The 26,125-nt window shown below is 40.6% G+C and overlaps 1 long non-coding RNA gene across 3 annotated transcripts in view; it reads right to left on the reverse strand.

Annotated features, from left to right (window-relative positions):
* The window catches only part of LOC129059109 (uncharacterized), a 30,974-nt gene extending 11,458 nt beyond the window's left edge, over positions 1-19,516 (reverse strand). For 2 of the 3 annotated variants that reach the window (XR_008524810.1, XR_008524809.1), the window contains exons 1-3: positions 19,443-19,516; positions 18,209-18,291; positions 17,040-17,251 (exon numbers count right to left, since the gene is read on the reverse strand). This is a non-coding gene — a long non-coding RNA (uncharacterized LOC129059109). Of the gene's footprint in view, positions 1-16,240; positions 17,252-18,208; positions 18,292-19,442 lie in introns of those variants that run through there. The other variant, XR_008524811.1, reaches the window with a different exon arrangement.
* Between the last annotated feature and the right edge of the window lie 6,609 nt (positions 19,517-26,125).

The raw sequence follows: 26,125 nt of genomic DNA on the forward strand, positions 1-26,125 counted from the left end.
TTCCCAGCACTGCCTAACTCATGAATGGTTCTTTGCTCAATTAAACTCAATTAAATGTCATTTGTTAATATAGTTTGGATGTGTGTCCCTGCCCAAATCTCATACCGAACTATAATCCCCAGTGTTGGAGGTGGGGCCTGATGGGAGGTGATTGGATCATGGGGGAGGATTTCTCATGAACGGTTTAGTGCCATCCCCTTAGTACTGTTCTCATGACAGTGAGTGAGTTCTCACGAGATCTGGTCATTTAAAAGTGTGTGGCACCTCCCCGCCTTGCCCTTGCTTCGCCATGTGATGTGCCTGCTCCTCCTTTGCCTGCTGCCATGATTGGAAGCTTCCTGAGACCTCTCTGGAAGCAGATGTCTCTAAGCTTCCTGTACAGCCTGCAGAACCATGAGCCAATTAAGCCTCTTTTCTTATAAATTAATCGGTCTCAGGTATTTCTTTCTTTCTTTCTTTCTTTCCTTCTTTTTTTTTTTTTTTTTTTTGAGACAGAGTCTTACTCTGTCACCCAGGCTGGAGTGGAGTGCCGCAATCTCGGCTCACTGCAGCCTCCGCCTGCCAGGATCAAGCGATTGTCCTGCCTCAGCCTCCCAAGTAGCTGGGATTACAGGCACCCACCACCACACCCAGCTAATTTTGTATTTTTAGTAGAGATGAGGTTTCATCATGTTGGTCAGGCTGGTCTCAAACTCCTGACCTCAGGTGATCCACTACCCTTGGCCTCTCAAAGTGCTGGGATTACAGGCATGAGCCACTGTGCACCCAGCCCAGTCTCAGATATTTCTTTATAGCAATATGAGAATGACCTAATACATTTGTCTTACATTTTTCTTTTAACAATGAAATAGTTACAGTTCATTTTAAATTGCAAATCTTAGCTCTAACAGCATTTCCTTTTGTGTATAAGGCATATTTTAGGCTCTCTGACACCCAAATAATTGACCAATTGCTTCAGTATTATTTACAGATAATTTATCTTTTCCCCTTTGATTTAGAATGCCTCGTTGACCACATATTAAATTCTCATTTATTACATGGTTCTGTTTTTTGTTTTGTTTTATTTTTAGAGTCAGGGTCTGGCTCTGCCTCCCAGGCTGGAGTGCAGTGGTGCCATCATAGCTTGCCGCAGCCTCAAACTCCTGGGCTCATGGGAGCGTCCCGCCCCAGCCTTCAGAGTAGCTCCTTAGCGTGTGTCACCACGACTGGCTAAGTTTTTTATTTTTTATAGAGACGGGGTCTCACTTTGTTGCCCTGGCTGTTTGATTTTTAGACTCTGTTTTTGTCTATTGATTTAATTGTCTATGTCTGTGCCAGCAACCACACTTTTTTAATAGTTGTATAATATATTTTGATATCAGATAAAATTCATTTCCCTGCCCCATAAAAAACCTTGGCTATTTTTATGTGTTCTACTTTGACTTATTTTTTAAGTAATTTTTGTTGTTGATTTAGTAGAAGCAGATAGAAAAGCACACAAGTCAAAGTTCGTGGCTTGATCAATATTCAAAAGAGAAAACACTCATGTTCCCACTACCCAGGTCAGGAAATAGAACCTTTCCAGAACCTCCAAAACCCCTCAAGTGTCCCTACCAGTCACTAGGACCTCCCCAGAGGTAACCACTATACTGATGTCAATCATCACATCCATTTTGCCTTTGTCTATATATATTTAGAATTTTTTTTAATTGTGGTAAAAAATGCACAAGATAAAATTTAGCATCTTGACCCTTTTTAACTTACAACCCAGTAATGTTGAGAACATTCACATTGCTGTGCAACCAATCTCCAGAACTCTTCTCATCTTGCAAAACTAAAACTCCATATCTAATAAACACTACTCCCCATTGCCCCTTCCCATAGCCCCTAGCAACCACCATGCTGCTTTCTGTCTCTATGAATTTGGCTATTTTAGGTACCTCATATAAGTGAAATCATACAGAAGTTTCATTTTTTTGTGACTGGTTCATTTCACTTAGCATAACTTCTTCAAGGTTCATCCATGTTGTAGCATGTGTAAGAACTTTATTTCTTCTTAAGGCTGAATAATATTCTACTGTATGTATATTCTACATTTTATCTGTCCGTGGGCACTTGAGTTGCTTCAACCTTTTCACTATTGTGAATAATGCTGCTACAAACTTGGGTATACAGACATCTCTTCAAGACCCTGCCTTCAATTCTGTTGGATATATATCCAGAGGTGGAATTGCTGGATCAATAGTAATTCTATTTTTAACTTTTTCAGGAACCGCCATTGTATTAGTCCGTTTTCACATTGCTAATAAAGACATACCCAAGACTGCTCAATTTACAAAAGAAAGAGGTTTAATGGACTTACAGTTCCAAGTGGCTGGGAAGGCCTCACAATCATGGCGGAAGGGGAAAGGCACATCTCACATGGCAGCAGACAAGAGAAGAGAGCTTGTGCAGGGAAATTTCCATTTTTAAAACCATCAGATCTCATGAGACTTGTTCACTATCACAAGAACAGGCTGGGAAAGACTGCCCCCCCATGATTCAATTACATCCCACCGGGTCCCTCCCACAACATGTGGGAATTCAAGATGAGATTTGGATGGGGACAGAGTCAAACTATATCACCCATACTGTTTTCCAAAGCAGCTGCACCATCTTTTATTCCCACTAATGGTGCACAAGAGTTTCAAACTCTCCACATCCTTGCCAACACTGGTTATTTTCTGAATTGTTGTTGTTGTTTTATTTTTGCTTTTGTTAATAGCAGCCAGCCACCTAATGCATGTGAGGTGGTTCACTTTGTTTTTGAACTTTGTATAAATTGAATCACTCAATATGTATTATTTTGTTTCTAGCCTATTTTGCTTAATATTATTTTGTGAGAATCATCCATGTTATTGCATAGAGCAATATTTAATTAATTTTCAATGCTTTATAATATTTCATTAAGTAAATTTATTATCATTTACTTATATAGCAAATTATAAATATTGGAGGACATTTGTGTTGTTTCTTGTTTTTATTATGAATAATACTCCTATAAAGTTTTTCACATCTTTTTATGTATACATGCATGCATTTCTGTTGACTATATACCTAGGAGTAGAATTTCTGAGTCACAGGTGTGCATATGTTCAGCTTTAGCAGATGCTGCCAAACAGTTTTCCAAAGTTGTACCAGTTTGCAAACCCACCAACAGAGTATGAGACTTCTAATTGTTCCACATCCTCACCAATACTTAATTGTTTACTATTGGCCATTCTGGTAAGTTAAAAAATGATATTTAATTGTGGTTGACATTTGCATTTTCTTGATGAATAATTAGACTGACTACCTTTTCAGATGCATATTGGCCATCTGGATAATCTCTTGTGATGTACGTGCTAAGTCTCTTGTCCATTTTTTAAATACTTTTCTTTCCTGTTTTTTTTTTTTTCTCTCAGTAACTTAAAGGACTTCTTTATTCACTCTGAATGAGTCCTTTGTTAGAAATATATATTGCATATCTCTTCTTTCAGTCTGTGGCTTGCTTCCCTTTTCACTCTCTTAAAATGGTATCTATTGATGAACAGAAATTCTTTATTTTAAATAGTCTAATTTATAAATGTTTTCTCTTCTGGTTGGTGATTTTCATGTCCTGCTTAAGAAATCTTTGCATACCTTACTATCATAAAGATATCTCCTGTGTTATCTTTTAAATTGTAATTGTTTCACTTTTCACATTTTAGATCTACTATCCAGCTGGATTTTTTTTAATGATGTGAGATAGATTAAGATGAGGTTTTTTCCATTTGCATATCTGTTGGCCCAGAACACTCATCAAGCAGACTGTCCTTTCCCTTCTGTACAATACCATCTTTGTTGTAAATCAAGTGTTGGTCTAGTTTTTGTACTCTATTCTGTTCCATTGATCTACTTGTCTCTCTTTCTGCCAATACCACAGTGACTGAATTATCCAGCATTCTTATTACTTGTGTTATCTAGTGTAAGTGTTTCAGTGTTGTTCTTCAAGATTGTCCTAAACACTCTTGGTCCTTTGTATTCCACATGCAAACAAAACAAAATAAGCCTGCCAAGATATCTTTGATGTTTATATTGAATCTATGGATGAATTTGAAGGGAAATTGACATTTTTACACTATGTGTTCCAATCCACAAGTATTATTTAGATTTATTTAGATTTTCTTAGATTTATTTAGATTTTCTTTAATGTCGCAAAATGTTTATAGTTTATGTATAGAGATCTTTTACTTGTTTGTTGAATTTATTCCTAAACGTTTGATTCTATTAATGCTATTGTAAATGGCATCAAGTTTTAAAATTAGCTTTCTAATTATTTGTTGTTGATATTTTGAAATATAATTGATTTTATGTATTGACTTTATAGCCAGCAAATTTGTTGAATTTATTAATTCTAATAGCTCATCTGTAGATTTTATTGGACTTTTGAAAATAAAAATGGTGGTTTTATTTCTTCTTTCCCAATCCTTTTACATATTTTTTTCTTGCCTTCTTGCACTGGTTAAGGCCTCTGAAATGATGCTGAATAAAAGTGGTAATGGGGGCATCTCTGTGTCATTACCAATCTCAGGGAAAGGATTTTAATACTGGATGATTAAATATGATGTTTGCTATAGATTTTCTTGTAGATATCTTTTATCAGATTAAGCAAGTTCTCTTCTATTTTGTCATCAATGTATACTGAATTTAATCAAATGCTTTTTCTTTATCTATTATGTATTAGTCTGTTCTCACACTGCTAATAAAGACATACTGAGACTGGGTAATTTATAAAGGAAAGAGGTTTAATTGACTCACAGTTCCACATGGCTGGGAAGGCCTCACAATCATGGTGGAAGATGAAGGAAGAGCAAAGGGACTTCTTACATGGTGGCAGGCAAGAGGGAATGAGAGCCAAGATAAAATTATCAGATCTTGTGAGACTTATTCACTACCATGAGAACAGTATTAGGGAAACCACCCTTATGATTCAGTTATCTCCCACTGGGTCCCTCCTACAACACATGGGAATTATGGGAGCTACAGTTCCAGATGAGATTTGGGTGGGGATACAGCCAAACCATAGCATATTAAGATTATTATATGATAGTTCTCTTTTATTCTATTAATATGGAGATTTAAACATTGATTTTTGAATATTAATCAAACTTTGAATTCTTAGGATAAAACTGATTTAGCTATATTTCCTTCTTTACACATCACTGAATTTAATTTGCTGATATCTTGCTTAGAATTTTTGCATCTGTGTTCATAAGAGAAATCAGCTTATAATTTTACTTTAACTAACTTGTCAGATTTTGTTATCAAGGTTATACTAGCCTCATGAAACAGGTTGGGAAGTATTCCCTCTTTTTCTATTCTCTAGAAAAGTTTATGTGTTATGATAGGGGTAATTTTCCCGAAAATGTTTGGAAGAATTTAGTCATAAAAACAAGTAGGACATAAATTTTTATTGTAGGAAGATTTTTAACAGATTCAGTTTTTATAAATGGAAAATTAACTATTCAGATTTTTAATTTTTTAACAGATTTTGTTAAGTTGTGTTTTTCTAGGAATTTATTTTACCCACATTTTAAAAAGTAGTGACATGAAGATGTTCATAATTTTCCCATATTATACTTTTAATACTTTAAAAATCTACAGTGATGTCCCCTTTTTGATTCTTCATATGGTACTACGCATCTTTTTTTTTCTCATCAGCCTTGGCTTTGTTGATTTTTTCTATTGTTTTGTTATTTTCTAATTCCTTAATTTCTGCGTTTTTCTTTATTATTTCTCTGTGCTTTCTTGGGGTTTAACAATTAAGTTAGACAATTTAATTCTTGAGCTAGATGGGTCATTGATTTTCAATTTTTCTTCTTTTCTAAACTATCCATTTTAAGCTATACATTTTCCTCTGAGTGTGGCTTTAGCTGCACACCGTATGTTTTCTAATGTAATATTTAATTATAATTTAGTTAAAACATTTTATAGTTGCATTAAGAATGCATTTTTGATCCATGGGTTATTTAGCAGTGCATTGCTTAATATCCTAATATTAAGGAAGTATCTAATTATTTTTTCTGATTGATTTCTTGCTTGCTTCCATTGTGGTCATAGACATAATCTGTACAATTTCAATATTTTGAAATTTTAAATTTTGTTTTATGGCCCCATATAAGGTCAGTTTTGATAAACAATCCACATGAACATTAAAAAATGTCCATTGTGCAGTTCTTTGCAGTATTTTGAAAATTTCAGTTAGGACAAGTTTGTAAACTTTGTTTCAAATCTTCCATATTCTTAAGGAGTATTTTTTCTTTCTGTTTGCTTTTGTCTACTTTTTCCATTTATTTTTCAGAGAAGTGTGTTAAAATTTCCCACCCAGATCATGGACTTGTCTATTTCTTCTCTTGGATATGCCAATTTTTGTATTATATATTTTTGGACCTTTGTTATTGGAACATAAAAATGAGAACTGTTATATTTGCCTGGAAACTGTTATATCTGCTGAATAATGTTCCATTATATAGACATACCAGTTTATTTACTGGGCTACTGAAGAATATCTTGGTTGCTTCCAAGTTTTTGCAATTGTGAATAAAACTGCTATAAACATCCACATGCAGGTTTCTGTGTGGATTCAACTCCTTTGAATAAACACCAAGTATTCAACTCCTTTGAATAAACTGCAAGAATCATGATTGCTGGATCATATAGTAAGAACATGTTGAGTTTTGTAAGAAACTGCCAAACTGACTTCCAAAGTGGCTGTACCATTTTGCATTTCCACCTGCAATGAATGAGAGTTCCTGTTACTCCACATCCTTGCTAGCACTTGGTGTTATCAGTGTTTCAGATTTTGGATATTCTAATAGGTGTATAGTGATGTTCCTTATTGTTTTAATTTAAATTTCTCCAGTGACATATGACATATAGCATCTTTCCCCATGCTTATTTGCCATCTATATACTTTTAAGATTTTTTCTTTGTGTTTTATTTTGTTTTCTTGTGTTTTGTCTCACTATATTATGCCTATATATAGTCTTCTTTGAATTTATTCTGCTTCAGGTTGCTGAGTTTGAAGCTATAGCTTAGTGTCCTTTGCCATTTTTGGAAAGTTCTCAGCTGATGTCTTCAGATATTGCTTCTGCTCCATGCTCTCTCTACTCCCCTTCTGGGACTCCAGTTACATACTTTTGAGATCTTTTTACACTGTGTTCAATGTGTCTTTCACATTCTTCCCTGCTTTTTCTAATCTCTTTGATCTCCTTCCTTCAGTTTTGATATTTTCTTCTGAACTCTCTTCTAGATTACTAATCCCCTCCTCAGGTGTATCTAATTTGCTATTAAATTCATCAACTAATTTCAGGTATTGTATTTTCCAATCTATCATTTCCATTTGGTTACTTTTTTTTTAATAGATTCCAATTCTCTAGTAAAATTCTCCATTTTGTCTCCTATTTTCTTGATCATATTGATTGCAGTTAAAGTCCCTGTGTGATAATGCCTATGTTTGGATAACCTATGAATCTGTTTTTATTGCTTATTTTTTTCTCCTAGTTCTTTTTGTTTGACTGTTTATGTTTGGTTGAATGTCAGATGTTGTATATAAAAGTGCTAGTTACTCTGGATGATGTTATCTTCCTCCAGAGACAATTGCTTTAGGTAGTTAGAGCAGATCATCTTAGTCCAGTCAGGGACTGGTTTTTATTTGAAGCTGGATTTTATTCATTCTTTGTAAAAGGTCTGGCCCATTTCTAATTGTTCTAACTCCAAAATATACTCCTTTAGGAGCTCCATTTAAAAACATAGGGTGTTTACCTTGACCACTCCTCCTTAGCAGGTCCTGACCTCCAATTTTGACCTTCTCAGACTTACTGAGACTGTCAATAGTCCTACTTTTAGTCTCTTAGCAGCCAATTTCTCCTTGGTTTCTTCACCTTTAAGGTCTGTGCTCTTTAAGAATTGACAAATGCCTTTAGGAGAAAAGCTGCTCAAACTGTTGGGCTAAATTCTCTTGCTTCTTTTATATTCTGACATGTCCTCAAATTCTAACCACCTTCGGAGCCTTGAAAGACTTAAACTCTAATTTCCGTCTCCTCAGTCCAATGTGACTGCTGAAAGCTCTATTCAGCTTTCTTGTCTTTTTATTTGTGCTACTTATGAAGGGCAAATGTCACGAGGAGGGAAATTAGGAGAAATTTAAACTCATCACATCTCTTGATACTCGTGTCCTCATGTTCTTGGTCCTCATGTTCTGGCTTTCTTTATAGCTCTTGGATGCCTTCAAATAAATTGTGCATGTGTGGGGGTGGGTTGTGTGTGTGTGTTTGTGTGTGTGTTGTGTGTGTGTGCATATGTGTGTAATTGTACTCAGTGGGAGAACAGATTGGTCACTGGCTGCTTTGTCATACCCAAGAGTGGAAATTCATCTTTAACTTTTAAACTTTGTTTTGTTCTCTTATGGCCCCATTTAACCTTCCACTTCAGTAGACCCCTATTTCAATGATGCCATTAATTACACAATATCTGGTTGCCAATTCCTAACCTGAGTAATTCCAACTTCTCTCTCTCCTCATATTCACTTTCTTTGCTTCTGAGTACTCCTGAAGAAGGTCACCAAATTATACTAATTGGGTCTGCTACAAATCCATGTAGCAAATTTTAGGCCTTATTCTAGCCATCTAATCAATCTCTCTAACTATTTTATATTCTTCACAACAGTTGACTATTTCTCACACTCTCAAATGTTCAATCCCATTCCTGCCTTACACATTGTTAGCTGATGATCTAGATCTCTGAGTTTATTAGGGGCTGAATTTATTGACATTTCCACTTCAAGAGTTCTCTGTTTTCTCATCTATCTTCTTCACTCCTGACTTGGAGGAAGACACATCTCTCCTCTTTTATCAAAGAATCTCTATCCTTGATCTCATCTCACTTAATTCCTCCTGTCTTTCCCTATCAGTTATTACTCCTCTTTCTTAAATCTCTTAATATTCTGTTCCTTTATATTTTGTCAGTAAACACCTTCTCTTGCTACTATCTTCTAAGCAATGACAACCAACTTAACAAAAAAAGTAATCTTTATTTATGTCTCAACTTCCTCACCACCCATTCACTTCTTGCAATTTACTTTCTATCCCCATTACTCTATAGAAACTATTCAAAAGCCTCCTTTGACCTAAATCCTAAGTCCAGTGGCCTCTTCCCAGTGTTAATCTTCTTTGACCTCTCTGTAACTTATGACAAGTTGCTTTTTGTCATTCTCTCCCTCTTTGGCTTCTCTGACATTATTTTTCCTTGGACTTTCTACTTCTTTAACAAGTTCTTCTCTCTCCCTTGCTACATCATCTTCCTTCATTCACTCTTTCAATGTAGATATTCTCCAAGTCCCTGTTCTGAGCCTTCTCCTTTTCTTCTTTCCCTACTCTTCTCCCATTAGCTACCACATTCAATTCACAACTTATATTATTACCTTAAGGAAGGTAACACCACAAAATTTATTTGCAGTTGAATTTTCACTCTTCACTCATAATTCCAGCTACCTCCTGGATACCTATTCCTGGATGTCCTGCCAACATCTCAAACTCAAAATGTCCAAGAGTGAGTTACTTTCTCCCCAAATCTGCTACTTTTCCTTACTTTTCTTTCTCTGTTAAAGATATCAAGAAGCTCCCAGTAACTTGGGCCTAAAAAGTCATAGTCATCATTGACTCCTTTTCTTGTTCCACCCTCCAACAAATCAGACATTATATTCTGTTAATCTCTAGATATTTGTTACATGTTCCCCTTCTTTTCATCATTATCACTCTTAAGTTATTTCTTTTACAGTAACAAGGTGCTTTGGTACCTGTTTCTATATCTTCTAATCTATTTGGCTTGCTGCCACCGGACTAATGTTGCTTAATATCTGTTGAATGAATAATTAAAGCATAGTTTTAATCATGTTACCTGCTGGTTACCTCCCTCTTGTTGACTACATAAAATTCAGACTTCTTAGCTTAGTTCCAAGCCCTTTGAATCTGGTTCTAGACTCTGTCTGTACTTCTTCAGCTTTAAACCTTTCATACACCCTATATTTTGGTTGAATACAAATCATTTTCCAAGTTGTGTTCTGCCATACAATAGAGCCCTTCAGGAGGCTAATACTATTTCTTGAATAAAAATGTTCTGTGGTAATTAAATTTAACCAAAGTCAGACAGCTTTCTTGCGCAATCTCTCAAAGCCTTTACTATTCTAATATACATTGTGAGCCTCCAATTGAGGGGAAAAGTATGTGGTATTTCTCAATGCTATTTGACCATGAATCCTGTTTAAGGGACTATCACTTATCTCACAAGACACTAATGTTCCAAGAAATACATTTTCAAACAGGCTGATACAGATGCCTCTTTATTCCCCAAACATACTCTCTTTCTCACATCATCCTCTTAGATTAGAACAGTGGTTCTTAACCAAAGTTGCCCTCCAAGGGAAATTCAGCAATGTCTGGAGACATTTTTGGTTGTCACAGCTGGGAGCTGTATCTAGCAAGTATGGGCCAGAGATGCTGCTAAACATTCTACAATGCACAGGACAGCGCCACCCCCCAGCAAAGAATTATCCACTCAAAATATCAATAGTGCCAAGGTGGGGAAACTCTGAGCTAGACAATCCTTTTCTCACTTCCTCTCCCTGCCGTTCAAAGCTGTATCCATTTCTTAAAGTCCAGATCAAATATTTTCTTTTCAGTGAATGCTTGATTTTACCACTTAGATTTTTCTCCTTCTAATCTTCTACAGGACTGTATATGTTGCTTTTATAGCATCTATCTAATTCTTTCCTATATTATACATATTAATGTATATTTATAACATCTCATACTCGACTGTAATGTTATGAGTAGAGGGACAATATTACACTCATTTGTTCTCTCTTCAAAGAGCTGGCGTGGTAGTAACAGTAAGTTCTTGCTTAAAGAATAAAATGAAGCTTTATTTAACTCTTCTTTTTTAGTCACCTCCCAAATGTAATTGCTCACCCGGTCTTGTCAGTTTTTCCTTCATGTTTTCCTCACATCTTTCTTAATCTTTCCACATCTCATGCAGGCGTCCTGGCTTCATGCCCCACTATAGCGACAGGGAGGGAAAATGGTGTGTTGGAGAGCGTCTCATCTCGTATCTGATAAGCCTCCATTTGACGCCCCCCACCCCCTTGCCTTCCCTGGAAACTGCAGCTCTTCAAGCCATGGTGAAAGTGATTGTATCTGCCTTGCAGGGTTCTGTAAGGATTAGAGTGAACACAATGGGTGTTCAATAACGAGCTCTAATAGTCAATAGCCTGAAGGGCTCTTCCTACCTCAGCTCTAAAACTTTCTCAGATCCTCCATCACCCACACATGCCAAGCTGCTGGAATTCAGGGCTCTAGGCCACTGTGACCAACTTACTCAAAGAAATTTACCCCTAATTCTCTTTTCCAAACCCTCAAACTCTTGATGAGCCGGTCCTTTCACTATAGTATTCAAAGAGGCCTGAGCATTCTCATCTCCATATTCTGATTCATGAGTTCTTCCCTCTTGGAAACTCCCGTCTTCTATCACAAATCCTGCTCAAATTCCATCCAGCCTTACCTCTTGGTTCAGTAAAGTCTCCTCAGCCCACTCAGCCTACAGGGATCCTTTCCTTTTCTGGACATTTGGAGTCCTTATAGTCTGTTTCACTAACAGGCAATCAATTTCTATTACCTGATGATGTTTCTCACCTGGAGAACTATGCAAATACACCTTCTAGGACTGTCTATAAACTTTTGTGCTTTCTCACTTTAGATGGTAAGCTGCTTGAGGACAATGACCATGTCTTATTCTTCTTCACCAAAGTTACCTTGCATATGCTAGAGGCTCCAGAAATATTCAGTCCAAATATTCTGTCTTCTTTCACCTTCGAGTGTGTCTTTAAATGCCCTTTTCATTTTAGGCCTCATGCCCACCTTTGGAGGGTTCCTCAGACACAGGCAGAAATGAAGGTGATAGCAAGGCTCTGGGTTTCACTTGGGTTAGATGGGAGTGCGGAAAGAGAGGTGCCACACACCAGGATCTGAGAGAATTCTTATAAACAGAGAATAATGGCAATCAGACACTAACATTTTAATTAACAATTTTAATGGCTTATCCAAAATAATCCTTCTGATTTGGAAGGATTAAATTCCACTTGACAGAACTACCAATCCATGTGGAAAGAAGTCTCACGTGCTGCTCTTGTAGTTACAGCAGGGCCTGGTGGGGCAGGAGGAGTTGTCCAGCAAAGTGCACAGCTGGTGGGAGCTGCTATCCCCAGGCAAGGAAGGGAAAACAGCCCTGTGCTAGCACCAGCATCATAAAACCAACAACAATAGTTTGAAGTGTATGGAGGAGTTATAAGAATAGGAATAGTAAGTAGCATACATACTTTATATGTTTATTTATTTACATGGTGTATAAACAGCATGTATACTTTTATCAGATTCACCTTTTTGTCCCATTTTATTATTTATGCTCATTATCTCTCTCCTCCTCCCTGTCTCTCTCCCTCTACCATTCTCTTGTTCTATCTAGCTATTTTTTGAACCGTTTGAGGGTGACATATTCCAAAGCTCTCTGCCCCTAAATATTTCTGTGCATATTAACTAAGAATAATGCTATTCCCTTGCAGAACTACAATGGAGTTATCAACTTCAGGAAACTAAATAGTGATACTATTCTTTTACCTAATCTATCAATTTGTTCTGCAACTTTGTTAATTGTTCTAATAATGTCCTTTACCATTTTTACCTGCTCCAATATGTGATGCAATCTAGGATCAGGTATTCCATTTAGATCTTGTGCTCCTTTAGTTTTCTTTATTCTGAAACAGTTCCATAATTTTTCTTATTTTTTAATAATTTCAACATTTGCAAAGAATAGGGTTCTTTTTTAAAAAATAAAATATTCATATGTGGAAAACTCTAAAGATCACACACACACACAATTATAACTAATAAATGAATTCCATAAAGTTGTTGGAGACAAAATCAACACACAAAAATCAGTTTCATTTCTATATTCTACCAACAATTCAAAAGGGAAATTAAGAAAGCAATCCCACTTACAATAGCATCAAAAAGAATAATACATGTATGAATAATACATGTAGGATAGACTTCCACACTGAAAACTGTATAATATTGCTAAAGGAGATTAAAGAAAACACAAATAAATGAAAAGACATCCCATGTTCATGGATTAAAAGAATTAATATTGTTAAAATGTCCATACTACCCAAAGTGATCTACAGATTAAATGTAATTGCTATCAAAGTCTTTACCATGATGACTTAACAATGATGATTTTTCAACATGAAAAAATTTCAAACGTTTTCGACAATGATTTCCTCCACATTTACTGGCTGGCACTTGATATCCTGCTGCAAGTAAAGCCCTTTCTTTTCCTCTACTTATTTACAGATGATCCCCAACATATGTATCAACTGATTTATCAACTTTACGATGGTATGAAAGTGATACACATTCAGTAGAAACCATATTTCGAGCACCCCTACAAACATTCTGTTTTTCACTTTTCAAATTACATGAGATATTCAACACTTTCTTATAAAATGGGATCTGTATTAAATGATTTTGCCCAGCTGTAGGCTAATGTAAGTGCTCTGAGCATGTTTAAAGTAAGTTAGGCTAAGCTATGATGTTCAGTAGGTTAGGTGCATTAAATGGATTTTCAACATGATATTTTCAACTTACAATGGGTTTATTATAATATAATCCCATTGTAGCCCAAAGAGCATCTGTATTTGTTGGTTGGTTTGTTCATTTATTTTTTATGTATTTATTACTGGTGTAGACCCATAGATTCCCATTTTTAATAATCTATTAATATAATTGATTACTGCCCCTACCTCATTATTTCATGCTCAAATGGCTCCAGAATTGCCTAGGAGGAGCCCCTTTCAGCTGCTCCTGTGTCATTGTGTGACATCATTTTTTTGAACATTTTCTTACTTTCTATAAGATGTTTAGCATCTTTTAAAATCCCAGTAAAATTAGGAGAGAGAAAGAAGGAAAGGAAAGAAGGTTAAAAAAAAAAATAGAAAACTGGATCGGGGAGTGGAGGAAAAGGACAAAAGTTAAATAAGGAGGGGCATTGAGGGGATATTGCCAGCACAGATTCAGATCCATTGGCCCCTCTGGGAGAGGCAGCCCAACTCCTGCTGCCCCATAGGGCAGAGCAGGTTATGTGAGAGGCCTTGGTGGATTCTGTATGCTAAGCCTTTGGAGCCGATGGGCTTTGTGTATTGGTCCTGACTCTGTCTGTTGCAAATGATGGAAACCTAACCCAAAATGGAAAAGAGAGAGATATATAGTTTACTGACTTGTATGACTGAAAAATATAGTATCGATTTTAAACAAAGTTGGGTCTAGACATTTGAATGGATGCCAGAAATCTCACCCCAACCTCCCGCCCCCACTACCCACCTCTCAGCTCTGTTTGGCTTTATTCTGTGTGGCTTTATTCTTGGTCAGCCTCTTTTCCCAATTTGGCAGAGGTGCCCCGGCCCTTCTAGATTAATCCTACTAGTTTAGCAACTCTAGCAGAAATAAAGCATCCCTTTCCCAACGACTGTGACCAAAATCCCAAGAGTGTCCCCGATCGGCCATGCCTGGGAAGGGCAGTATTCTCACTGGCCAGGCTGGGCTACAAGCTCCCTGTTAGGGCTTATCTGGTCTGGGCTGGGAATGGAGGAACGGGTGGTTCCCCAAGAGGATGCAGAAGTGCTCTTACCAAAATGGGGAAAGAGATGTTGGAAAAGGTAACACAAAACTTCATTGCATGTGGATCATAAGAGCACTTGATGGTGTCAGAATTTTGACTTTGAGATGCACAAATAAACCACAGCCCAGCCATTTTGTCATGACAACTTCTCTCCCCTACACACAGACCGCTTACAGGAAAAAAACCTCGAACTCCCCCTGCTTAAGACTGAAGCCTCTGTCCATCTGACCTTCCCTTGGCCTGGCAAGTGTGGGTGGGCACCAGGTGCTCACCCAAAGGAAGGAGAGGAAGGAATTGCCCTGGGAGCACAGAGGAAGTGAACAAGCCCTGAGCACTTTGTGGGGTGGCTCTCCCTCCATGTAGAGAGGTTCTTGTTTCATCATTTCTCTGGTGGCCCAGCAGGCCCAACAGGGACATGTCCGTCACGGTGGTGTGTTACATCATGTCAGATGGCAATCGAATGCACTGTTAACATAAGCTGACAGGAAGGCTCTAGCAATCTGCTTATCTGGATGCCACCCTTGCTGAGTAAAGGGTCATTATCAGAATTATTCACACAGAATTAGAGCAGTTGGAAGTCTGCAGATTATTTATTACATCACCCTCATTTTAGTCACTCAGCACAGATGGAACCACCTCAAAGGAGCCTGCCTCCCGTCTCCCCCTTTCCCTCTCCCCCTCCCTCCCTTTTCCTTCCACGTTAGAGGCTTACCCCAGCACCAGTAGCAGCAGCAGCAGCCAGGAGTGTGAAGCTACCTTAGGTCAGCCTCAGGTATGGCTTTTTCTGTGCCCAGGATCCCTTTTCTGAGTTCTGGCACCGGTGTGAGCAGTTACACACCAGGAAGCGTCTGGATAAGGAGAGCTCGGGATGCTTCCCAATTAGACCCATTCCTGGAGTGGTCTTGCCAACCTCGGTACCAAAATGTCAAAACAACATATTTAATTGACCTGTTAAATTTCAGGTCTGGCTTCCATAGCTGCTGCCAGTTTCACAGACATCTTGCAAAGGAAAAGATTCTTTCCTTTGCAAGATACTATGGAAAGTCTTCATAGTATCAGAGCCTTCGTAGGAGAAGGCACCTGCAGGAATCCATAGACCCTCCAAAATGTCCCCAGCTTGCTGTCATGTGCCAACCTTGGTGTCCACCCTCACCACTCCCCTCCTGCACTTCCTCATCCAACAAGCCTACACCTGCAACCCAAACACACTCAGAGTTCACCAAACACATGCCTATCCCAGGCAAAACCAAACACAATTGATGGTAGCAGCTGTGGAAAGAGGCAGTAATAGAGAATGTGATTAGCAAGGTGCATTCAAATACGTGGGCTTCTTTATTACTACCATCCAGTAATAGCACATACGAACAATGCACCCTGAACCTGAAGGCCAGCATGGCTGGAGGAGGACCAAGGCTTGTAAGGAAAGATAACTCTTTAACCGATTTACTGACTTATTTTAAATGAGTTTCAAATTCTAGCTCTGTACTATTTTAAACAATGCTTCAGAACCAGGCAGTAATTCCCAGCCCGTCTCTGGGCTCGGCTGCCTTTGGAATGTGGTGATTTGGGATGTGTTGCACAAAAGCAGGGCTCAGTCTGTCAACTCTTTAGGTTCTGAGGCAGCCCGATGTTCCCGCTTGTTATTCCAGGCCTGGCGGCCAGAAAGTCAGAGAGTGTTGGGCTGCAAGGGATTCTGAATGTGTCTGGTTGAACTTCTAATCATCCAGAGCAGCGGAGGGACCTATGCAAAGACACAGACCCTGCGTGTGCTATTGTGAGGGCTGCCATCATGAAATACCACACCCTGCTGGCTTAAACAGCAGCGATGTCTTGCCTCTCAGTTCTGGAGGATACCAGTCCAAGGGTTCTTCCTCCTGAGAGTTATGAGGGAAGGCTCTGTTCCAGGCCTCTCTCCTTGGCTTATGGATGGACAACTTCATGCCCACATGGCATTCTTCCTGTAAATTTCCCCTTTTACAAGGGCATCAGTCAAGTTGGACTAGGGCACCCCTCACGACCTCTTTTTAACTTGATTACCTCTGTAAAGACTCAATGTCCAAATAGTCCCATTTTGAGGGCTGAGCTACAGGAAAGCCAATATATATTTGGGGGGACACAAGAACCACACTCTGGTTCTCCTGACCTCTCCTCCAGTTGTGTTTCTGTTCCCAAGGGGGTGCCTCGGTGCTAACACCTCATAAGTTTTCTGTCAAACCTTTCCAGTGGCTGAGTACATTTGACAAACTCTCGCTTCCATGGCTTATAGGAAGTACCTGACATCTGAGAAGTCATGAGGTCAGAGTGGGGAGGGAGTCCTGAACCGGCCCCAGGTAATGGAGTGCTCCACACTGCAAGGTCTTCCCCTTGTCCCCTTGTCCTCTCTCACAGAGCTGGGCTGTGGCAGTGGCCTCTGCATTCCAGAAGGCTGCAGCACAGCAAGTGGCCTCCAGGATGCCTCTCCTTGGGCACTTAGAGATTATTCCAGCTAAAAACAAACAAACAAAATGGTCCTGCAGTACCCTGTGTGTAACTCTGCTCTTTCTCCTTATTAACTGGAGTCCAGCTGCATTCGGCCTGTTGAAACAGCAAACTGATGAGTGGTGCCATCCTTTGACCTTTGCAAATGAGGGTTCGTTGGTGACCCCTCTAGCATTAAATATAGTGTCCAGGCAAGTGAGTGATAAGCAGTTGTCCTCCTTTCTCCCCTTTCTAGCCCCAAACAAGGAAACCCAAGCCAATTCGTGCTGAGAGAACTTTTCCTCTCAGTGGCACCCATTCCTTCCTCCACACCCCGGCCCCCTCCCGCACCAGGTTACTCCTGATCTGTGAGGTGAACAGCTCTTCTGAGCTGGGTTCCTGTTTCATCTTCTTCCTGTTAATTAGTGTGAACTGCCCGTTTCTGAGAAGTGCCCGACTATTTATTTCAGACCAGGCAAGTCTAAACACAGCTCTACCAACCACAGCAGGAGACAGAAGTGGTAAAGTTTCTTCGCTCATGCAGACGAGAGCCATGGGCATGGGGCTGGCACCAGGAAGAAGTGCATTCATTCATCGGGTGCGAAGCTCAGGGTCTTAGGGCTCCTCTCTGAAGGGCCAGCCTTACCAGCAGGCAAAGCTGTGGCTCTCCACAGTTGAGGGGCTTCAAGCAGGGTCTACTGCCCAGAGCCATGTGTCACAACTTGTCACCCCCTCCCCGGATGACATGATTGGAAACTCTACCCTTTGGCTCATACAGGTTTTACAGAGCCCCTCCCTGGTAATGTGGAAATCCTCTGAGAGAGCATTTCATCCTAACAAGCAAGACTTTCCAGAATTGAGACACACCCCCACACCTTGGTCAGGATGGGTCATAGTGGGGCTGGGGAGAGAAGGGGGTGAAGGGGATGGATACGGGTGGCTGGAGTGGGGAGAAGGGACTTCAGGGAAGAAGAACTTCACTCACTTGGGAATTTTGCTCAGTGATGGCCTTGCTCTGTGGCTGCTGATTGAAAAATGTCAAGTTGGGGTCACTTTAGTCATTGCCATCTGTCAGGGAGGACAAAGGACAGTCTGTGGTCAGGGAGCCCAAGGGGAGAGGTTGCACTTCGGGAAGAGTAAGTCTGTAATGCACTTGTCTTGTAAAAATGCTCTTTAGTCAATGAAGAAGGTTTTAAATGAGAAGAGAAACCGGACAGGCAGGATCTTTATATTTTTTCTATGTACTGCAGAATATTCATGAGAAAAAAAGTAGGATTTCTTGGGCATCTTTTCCTTTCAAGAACCTTCTAGAATGTTACAGCCCAAATGGCTCTTTCTTTTTCTCAAGCTGTGAAGACCTCAGGGGGTGCTCCCTCTCTGGGCTTCGTGGTGAGGATGTTGTTATAAAACTTGGGGCTGAGGACTTTACACTGGGACAAACCTTTAAAAGAAGCCTGCTGTGCTGTGCAAGTTTGGGTATTCTCCAGCTTTCCCAGGTCAGGCCAACTGCTTCCCTGCAGCCTACAGATCAGAAGGCAGGGCTCCTTTGTGCGAGGAATTTGCATAGGCAAAGATTTATAGTAAACGGCCACTAGATGGTGCCTTAGTCCTCCTCAAGCTAATATTCTGGCTTGCTTTGTTCTCTTTGCTGATGAAAGCTGACATTTCACGGGAAGAACAGTCAATCCCTGGGAAGATGCTGGGACCAAAGGAGCCACAAGTATTATTTTATTTGTTCAGCCTGACAAGACTCCAAGCTCATAAATGTGGGGGAGCCACAGTCATTGACCTGGAGCTAATATAAGTGCTTATTTCTTCACACAGTGGGATGCAACAATTAAGGTCATATCAGCTCCCAACATGCATGCGGACCTGACTCAGTGCTAATTGCTCCCAACAAGCATGCTGATGCTGGATTCATAGCTGACTTCTAGCTCTCAGAGGGTTTGGGTAACCTTGCTATAGGGGGAGATAAACACTTCATTCTTTACACTGGCTTTCTAAATAAATCATTTCAGTTTAATTTTTTTTTAATTATCTTTCAGAGACCAATATCGGGTTTTTTTCTCTTCCACGAAGAACACAGGAATTTAATTTGGAAAACTCAGTTGTAAATGAACATAGTGACTTTTATAATTTTCTTTTCCTTAGCGAACATCTTTTACTGCTTTTCCAAAAGACTGAAGTTAGCCAGAATTATGACAGGTAAAACTTCTCACCTCATGAGTTTAATGAAATGACTCGATCTCCCCACAGACGTTTCCAAAATCTGGAGAGTGGCTGTGAGTTTGCAGTGCAGTTTGGGGAAAAGTAAGAACAATGCCTTTGGAATTTGGAATCCTTGTACCCCGGTGAAATAGTCCTGCTCACCTCCCTGCATTTCACTTTCTCTCCATGGCAACGTTTGATGTGGGGCAGTCACCCAGTTTTAGTATTTAGTCTGCATGCACACACACACTCACACACTCACCCTTAGGCAGAGGACTAGGATAGAAGACTCCATCGCCACTTTTACCCTTCATTTCCCAAGTCCTGAGGCATCACTGTCTCATTTCCACCCTCAGGGTTTAATCTCAGAGTGTGGGAACAAGGCAGGCCTCTGCTGGGGTGGCCAGGATGTCCCTGACCCCACCAGCAGGGAAGAGTCAACACACTGAGGACAGCCCCTGCTCCTTCTCATTTGGCTGAGGTTGTCAGAGCACGCATGTGGCAAGACCATCCATGGTTCCGTGACGTCTCCCTGAAGATGCCATCTGTGGGCTCAAAAGCTGGATCTATGGGAAGCCAGCCCCGGACTGTGTGTCTGTCACAAACCGTGTCTTCATCTTGCCAGGCCAAGTTCAGTTCATTCTTATTTTCACACATCCAACTGGGTGCTACCAGTTAGAGGCCTCACTGGGGCTTCAGGGAGTGGGTTCATGTTGCTGTTGGCAGCAGTTCAGTCCTTCGCTGATCAAGAACATCCACCTTGGGATGCCATGCACCTACTTCTTTACCTGTAGTTACTTTGAATGTTGGTTCCAACACACCATTTGCAGGAACAGAGCCGTCAGGAACTGGTGGTGTGAGATCCCAGGGTCTCCTGTGTTGTCAACTAAGCAGTAGCAGCTGCAGCTGATGGAAATACATGCCCATAGGCATTCCACCAACTGGTTAAACTCTTGACTCTGCCACCTTAGAAGTTTTGTGGCTCGACACCAATTACTACTGGGAACAAGTTTCCACACCATTCCCACGCCACAGTCAGACAGGGTTGAGGGGGATAATAGGTCTTCGCCCTGCAGCCCAAGCAACCGGTTTGCACGGTTGGCTGCCCGCCACCTGGTGGTAGACGGAGGTAAAGCAGCCTCCTGAGGCGAACTGCCCGGGTTTGGAGCAAGAGGGACTTTCTAAGTGATTCAATCTTGTGCTGTCATTTTCACTGGAGGAAATTCAGGCTTAGAGATGATGGCAGGCTTGTCTGAGCTCTCACAGTGGTAGAATACGGTGGTTAAGAGCAAGCATTCTGGCGTCTTAGTGTCTGAATCCTGGCTTGGCAGTCAGGAGCTAGTGTAACCTTGGAGGAGTTTCGTAACTTCTCAGTAATCACTTTTCTTATCTATGGAATGAGGGAAATCATGCTCCTTACCTCAAGGGTTTTTAAGCAGATTAAATTAGGTGGTGATGTGGAAGTGCTTAGTCCTGTGCCTGACCCTGGTAAGGGACACATCTCTAGAGGACTCTGTCTTCACCCTCGAGCTATTTAACTGTATTTGTAATGCCCCCTACAATGGGTGACACTGCTTACATTCCCCATTTAGATCCAAAAGTAGGAGTGAGGACTCCAAAGACTACTGAAGAAAGCAGTGAAAGATATTTTGCTTTTGAATGGAACATTAGACTTTGGTTACTGAGTGAAGAAAGAGTGCAAATGACATTTTGATGCCAACATGGCTCAAATTCATTGTCATAGATTGAATGTGTTGGGTATTCTAAAAATGTTTGTTAGAGGAAGGAAGGGGAAGGGGCGTGAGCAGAGGTCAGAAGTGGCCCCTGTCTCAGGAGAGAAGAGCTGGAAGGGAAACTCAGAGAAAGTCTCATTTTACACTATCCACAATAGCTCAGAAGACCAGCTGGGAACGCTTGCAGTAGAAATCTCCCTGGCTGCCTCTGTTTTTGTAACAATGACATTAGAAAGACCAGGTACTCCTGTAGATGCTGTATTCTTTATGTAAGTGTGGACACCTTTATCCTGTTTGAGACTGGACTGGCAGTTCTGTTGAAAATAGGACAGGTGAGCCTTACCAGGAGCTAAGGAGAAAAGGAGAGAGAAAAAGAAACAAATACCTTGACTTTCTACCCCTTCTCTCTAATTTACTAATGATGTGTGTCCTATGGTCATGATCTAAGTCAGAGCTAGGGAGTAAGGAGCCCAACTGATGCAGCTGATGGATGCCTTCCTCCCAGGGCACACAGCAGGGCGGAACTGGATCTCAGAACATAAAGGAACATGCACAGCCAATGGCTTATGCATATGCATCCAAAAATATTTGGGTGATTTATATTCAACTCTGCTTCTCTCAATTTGAAGAGGTTCCTTGTTTGTAATACTGTATTTCTAATGGTATTACCAAAAAAAGTGTGGTGTTTTTTGTTGTTGTTTTTTCCCTCTCCTCTCCTCTCCCAACCCCGGTCTCTGCTCTTCTTTGCCTTTTTATAATGGTTCTCACACAATATCCAATATGAATGGGGTTAATAGAAATATAGATGGAAGTAAAGAGACAAACACAACTTTCTAGAACATTCCCCTTCCTATGCCATTGCCCAACCCCAGCATGTTCTCGGGCCTGCTGATGATGCTGGTGCCTATGGTGAGTTGGGTAGAAAAAGGGAGAAACAGGGTAAAATGGGAGAGTGATGGAGAGAGAAGATGGCTTCATGGTGTCTGGACCTGCATTTGGCATCATGGGTATGATGCCTTCACTCCATTTCTTCCTGGCTGTAGATCCATTTAATCAATAATACTTATTAAGCATATGATTTGTGCCAGACACCATGTCAAGCACTGATGAATAATGCACAGCCCTGCCCACAGGGATCTTACAGTCTATATTCTCTAGGTGCTTATGATGCACTGCAGTTCGCGTCAACCACACAGTGAGATAAAGTCAGCACAGAGGCACTCCCAGGCACAGAGAGGCGGAAGAGACAGGGAAGGCCTCCCAGGTTACTGACTCTTAGCAACAGAGTTAGAGGCCAAGAAATTAACAAGTGAAAGGAGAGGAGGGTAGGGAGGATGCACTTGGCAGAAAGAGATCTTGGCAAAGGTATAAAAATCATGATGTGTTTGGGCTCATTCTGGATGAGTGAGGCAAGGAAATGTGTAGGCAGCTGCCAGAGGAGGTTTGGAGAAGTAGGTAGGCCTCAGAGCAGGGAGGACATGAGGGCTTAAGAGAAGGAGTTCAATTTTATTCCGAAGGCCATGGGATGGTGTCAAGAGTTTCCATAAGAGACTAACTAGGCCAACACCAGTTCTAGAGCAATTGTAGTGGCAATAGTATGGAGGCTGAAGGGAGCGGAGAAATGGAAGAAGGTTCTTCCAGTAAACTGGGCAGTCAATGACAAAATCCCGATGTGAGCTAGCAGCAGCAAGAGACGAAGCGGTGTGTCGCAGTCTATAAAGAGAGGCCAACGATAGGTGGCAAACTCAAACATCAGCCTCAGGTTCTGCCTCACATAATGGGCTTTTCTGACTGCACTACTTGGTGAATTTTGCTATCTGTTTCAGTTAAATTCAACGTGCAGAGGGGAGAAAACTCTTTGTGGATGAATATCTATTCTTTTCAGAACAGAGAGCCTCTATTGTCTACTTTCTAAACAAATTTCTACTGGATATCAAAGAAGCCTTTCAGAGCTTGTTCTGGGAGATGCTAAGTCCCATAAAACCTCACTGGAATGAAATGAAATGTAGAAGCAGCACCAAGAGGGGCCGGTGCAGCAGGCTCAGATCTAGGGTATGATATGTTCCCTACATATGCCCTAGCTATGCCCTAGGTATACCATACATATGCTCTACATAAACCCTACATATACCCTAGATATGCCCTAGATATACCCTACATATGCCCTAGATATACCCTAGATATGCCCTAGATATGCCCTAGGTATACCATACATAGGCTGTACATAAACTCTATGTATACCCTACCTATGCCCTAGATAGGCCCTAGGTATACCATACATATGCTGTACATAAACCCTACATATACCCCACATATGTCCTAGATAAGTCCTAGGTATGCCCTATGTATGCCCTACATATACCCTACGTATGCCCTAGATATATCCTAGGTATGCCTTACATATGACCTAGTATGCCCTATGTATGCCCTAGATATACCCTACATATGCCCTAGGTATACCCTAGATATACCACACGTATACTCTACATAAACCCTATATATGCCCTAGGTATGCCCTAGGTATGTCCTAGGTATGTCCTACATATGAACTAGTATGCCCTATGTATGCCCTAGATATACCCTGTATATTCTCTACATACACCCTACATATGCCCTACGTATACCCTACATCTGCCCTAGATATACCCTATATACACCCTAAATATATCTTAGATAAACCTTATATATGCCCTACATATGACCTAGATATACCCTAGATATGCTCTACATATGCCCAGATGCTTTTGAGTGTAGGCACCAATGTAGATCATCTCCTTAACTGTAGGAGAAGGGACCCCTGCTCCATTTTGTTTTTACTGCCTCCCGTCTTTAACTAGATGACTTTCTTTTTAGGTTCTTCCTGTGAGTTGATGTGGAAAGCTAAGATGAACGCATGTTGCACAAACCGACTCCACAAGCTCACCTCGTTTATCACTGACTGGCTGGGTGTCAAACTCTTGGCTTATGCCCTGGAGATTGGATGCTGCCTCCATTTATAGAAAAGAATGGTTTGGGGATGAGAGCTGAGGCTACTGGTCATTTTCTTTGGGAGCTTCTTCCCAAATATGATGAGATGTCTCAGGTGGACAGTTTTGGAGCTACCTACAGCCTGTACACAGGAGGGCTTACCACATCTGTAAATTTTGAATCTGAGTTAAGATTGGCTGACCTCTGAATCAGAAAGGTTTGTTTTGGAAGTACTGACTTAATTTCTGTTCCAGTTATAAATAGCAAGATTAAAGCTATAGCTGAGGATTCTGACAGTACATGTTTTTAAAAACCTAAGTGACAATGAAATAGCTTAATAAACTAGTAAATTTCTTTGCAGGAAGTATAAGACTTGTAAAATCATTGAAGAAAAGCTTTAAGATACCATATAAATACAGTATGCATTGTTAAAGTGTGTTTAATTATGCCAGTAGATTGTTATTTTAAAGCAATTCCAAAGACAGTTGTATAGGTTAATCATAATAAAGGCAATTACAATACTGATGCTTTTGAAATAAGAAGGGTTATGTTTTTTAAGAGTGTAATTATATTCCTGAATGAGTCTATGTAGAGAAAGGCAAAGGAACGTAAGGGCCTCTGCTTGAAGCCTTCAGCTGCTGAGTTAGAATTTGCAAGTCAAAACTTATTTGCATCTAATTCTCAGAACACACAAAAAAAGTCACAAAAGCTTACTTTAAGGAGAAATTCTAAAGATTATTAGAAATTTTTTTAGAGTAAACCGGGAGGAAGGAAAACAAAGCAGGAAAACAAAGTGAGACTTGCAATTTTGTCTACCACGTGTAAATGTGCAGATGGTTGACATATCTAAAGCAATCCTGGCAAAGGTCTTGCATGCATCATCCCAGTAAGCACATTTATAACAGGCAGCCCATGTACCCAGCTCCACGAAGGATGCAAAACATGTATGAGACGTGGCTCATTCCAGACCTGGTCCCTGGCTTCAAGCTAATTCACCATGTAGTTGGCAATATAAGACACACGACAAGCGGACACACAAGTGCAAGCATACAATTAACGCCGCAGAGCAGCCTTGCCTGCGATCTGAATGCATCCCGTTCCTCTTTTGGAACTGAAACCACACAATGAGGCATTTCAGGCACAACAAATGGGTGATAGAGGCATAATAGGCCTGGCTTTAAAGTTATCTTAAAACAGCTTCTGTATTTTGGCTTCGTCTTTCATAAAGGCAGAATCAGAACACTTCCCACTACATATGTCTTCTCTTTGCTTTCTCTAAGTGGGGAAAATGATGCTGGCTGAACTTAGAGGGGTTTGGAGACAACGAATCTCTGGTCAAGCAAGGTCACAAATAAGGGTGGTTGCAATTGAGGAAAGAGAGGTTATCAGTTTTGGCTAAACCCAAAACAGCAGCGGTCTCTTGTAAAAGAAGACTGAAGGCAGGCAGTCTACACCCATGCTTCAAGGACCAAAGCTGCTTCTCTCCTGCTGCTCCACCAACCCTCACCATGAGGTTTCCACCTCATTGCTTTAAGATGGTTGCATGGGCTCCAGCCATTATGTGTGGATTTTAGCGAGCAGGAAAGAGGATGGAGAAGAAGGGCACGCCCCTCCCTTTAAGGTTGCTTCTTAAAAGTCTCACACAGTTCCACCTGCATCCCGTCAGCCAGAAATTAGTTGTATGGCCCCACCTAGTTGCAATGGAGGCTAGAAAATGTGGCCTTTATTCTGGGCAGCCACACGCCCAGCTACACACCAGGGGCTCTGTTGTGAAGCAACAAGGGGAGAACAGATACTCGGGGGTCTCTGTCATAAGGAATTAGCCAAAGGTACGAATGCATGAAGGAGCCTGGGCACTGTTCTTTGAAGTGGCACAATTTCTCTGCTTGTCTAGAAAAGGAAGTTGAACATGTGTTAGCAGAGGGCAAAGACCTGCAAACCTCACCTGGCACCAACCAGTACAGGAAACCAGCTCCCCCATGGTGCCAGCCAGC

The sequence above is a fragment of the Pongo abelii genome, chromosome 3, assembly GCF_028885655.2.
Source record: "Pongo abelii isolate AG06213 chromosome 3, NHGRI_mPonAbe1-v2.0_pri, whole genome shotgun sequence".
Taxonomy (NCBI): Eukaryota; Metazoa; Chordata; class Mammalia; order Primates; family Hominidae; genus Pongo; species Pongo abelii.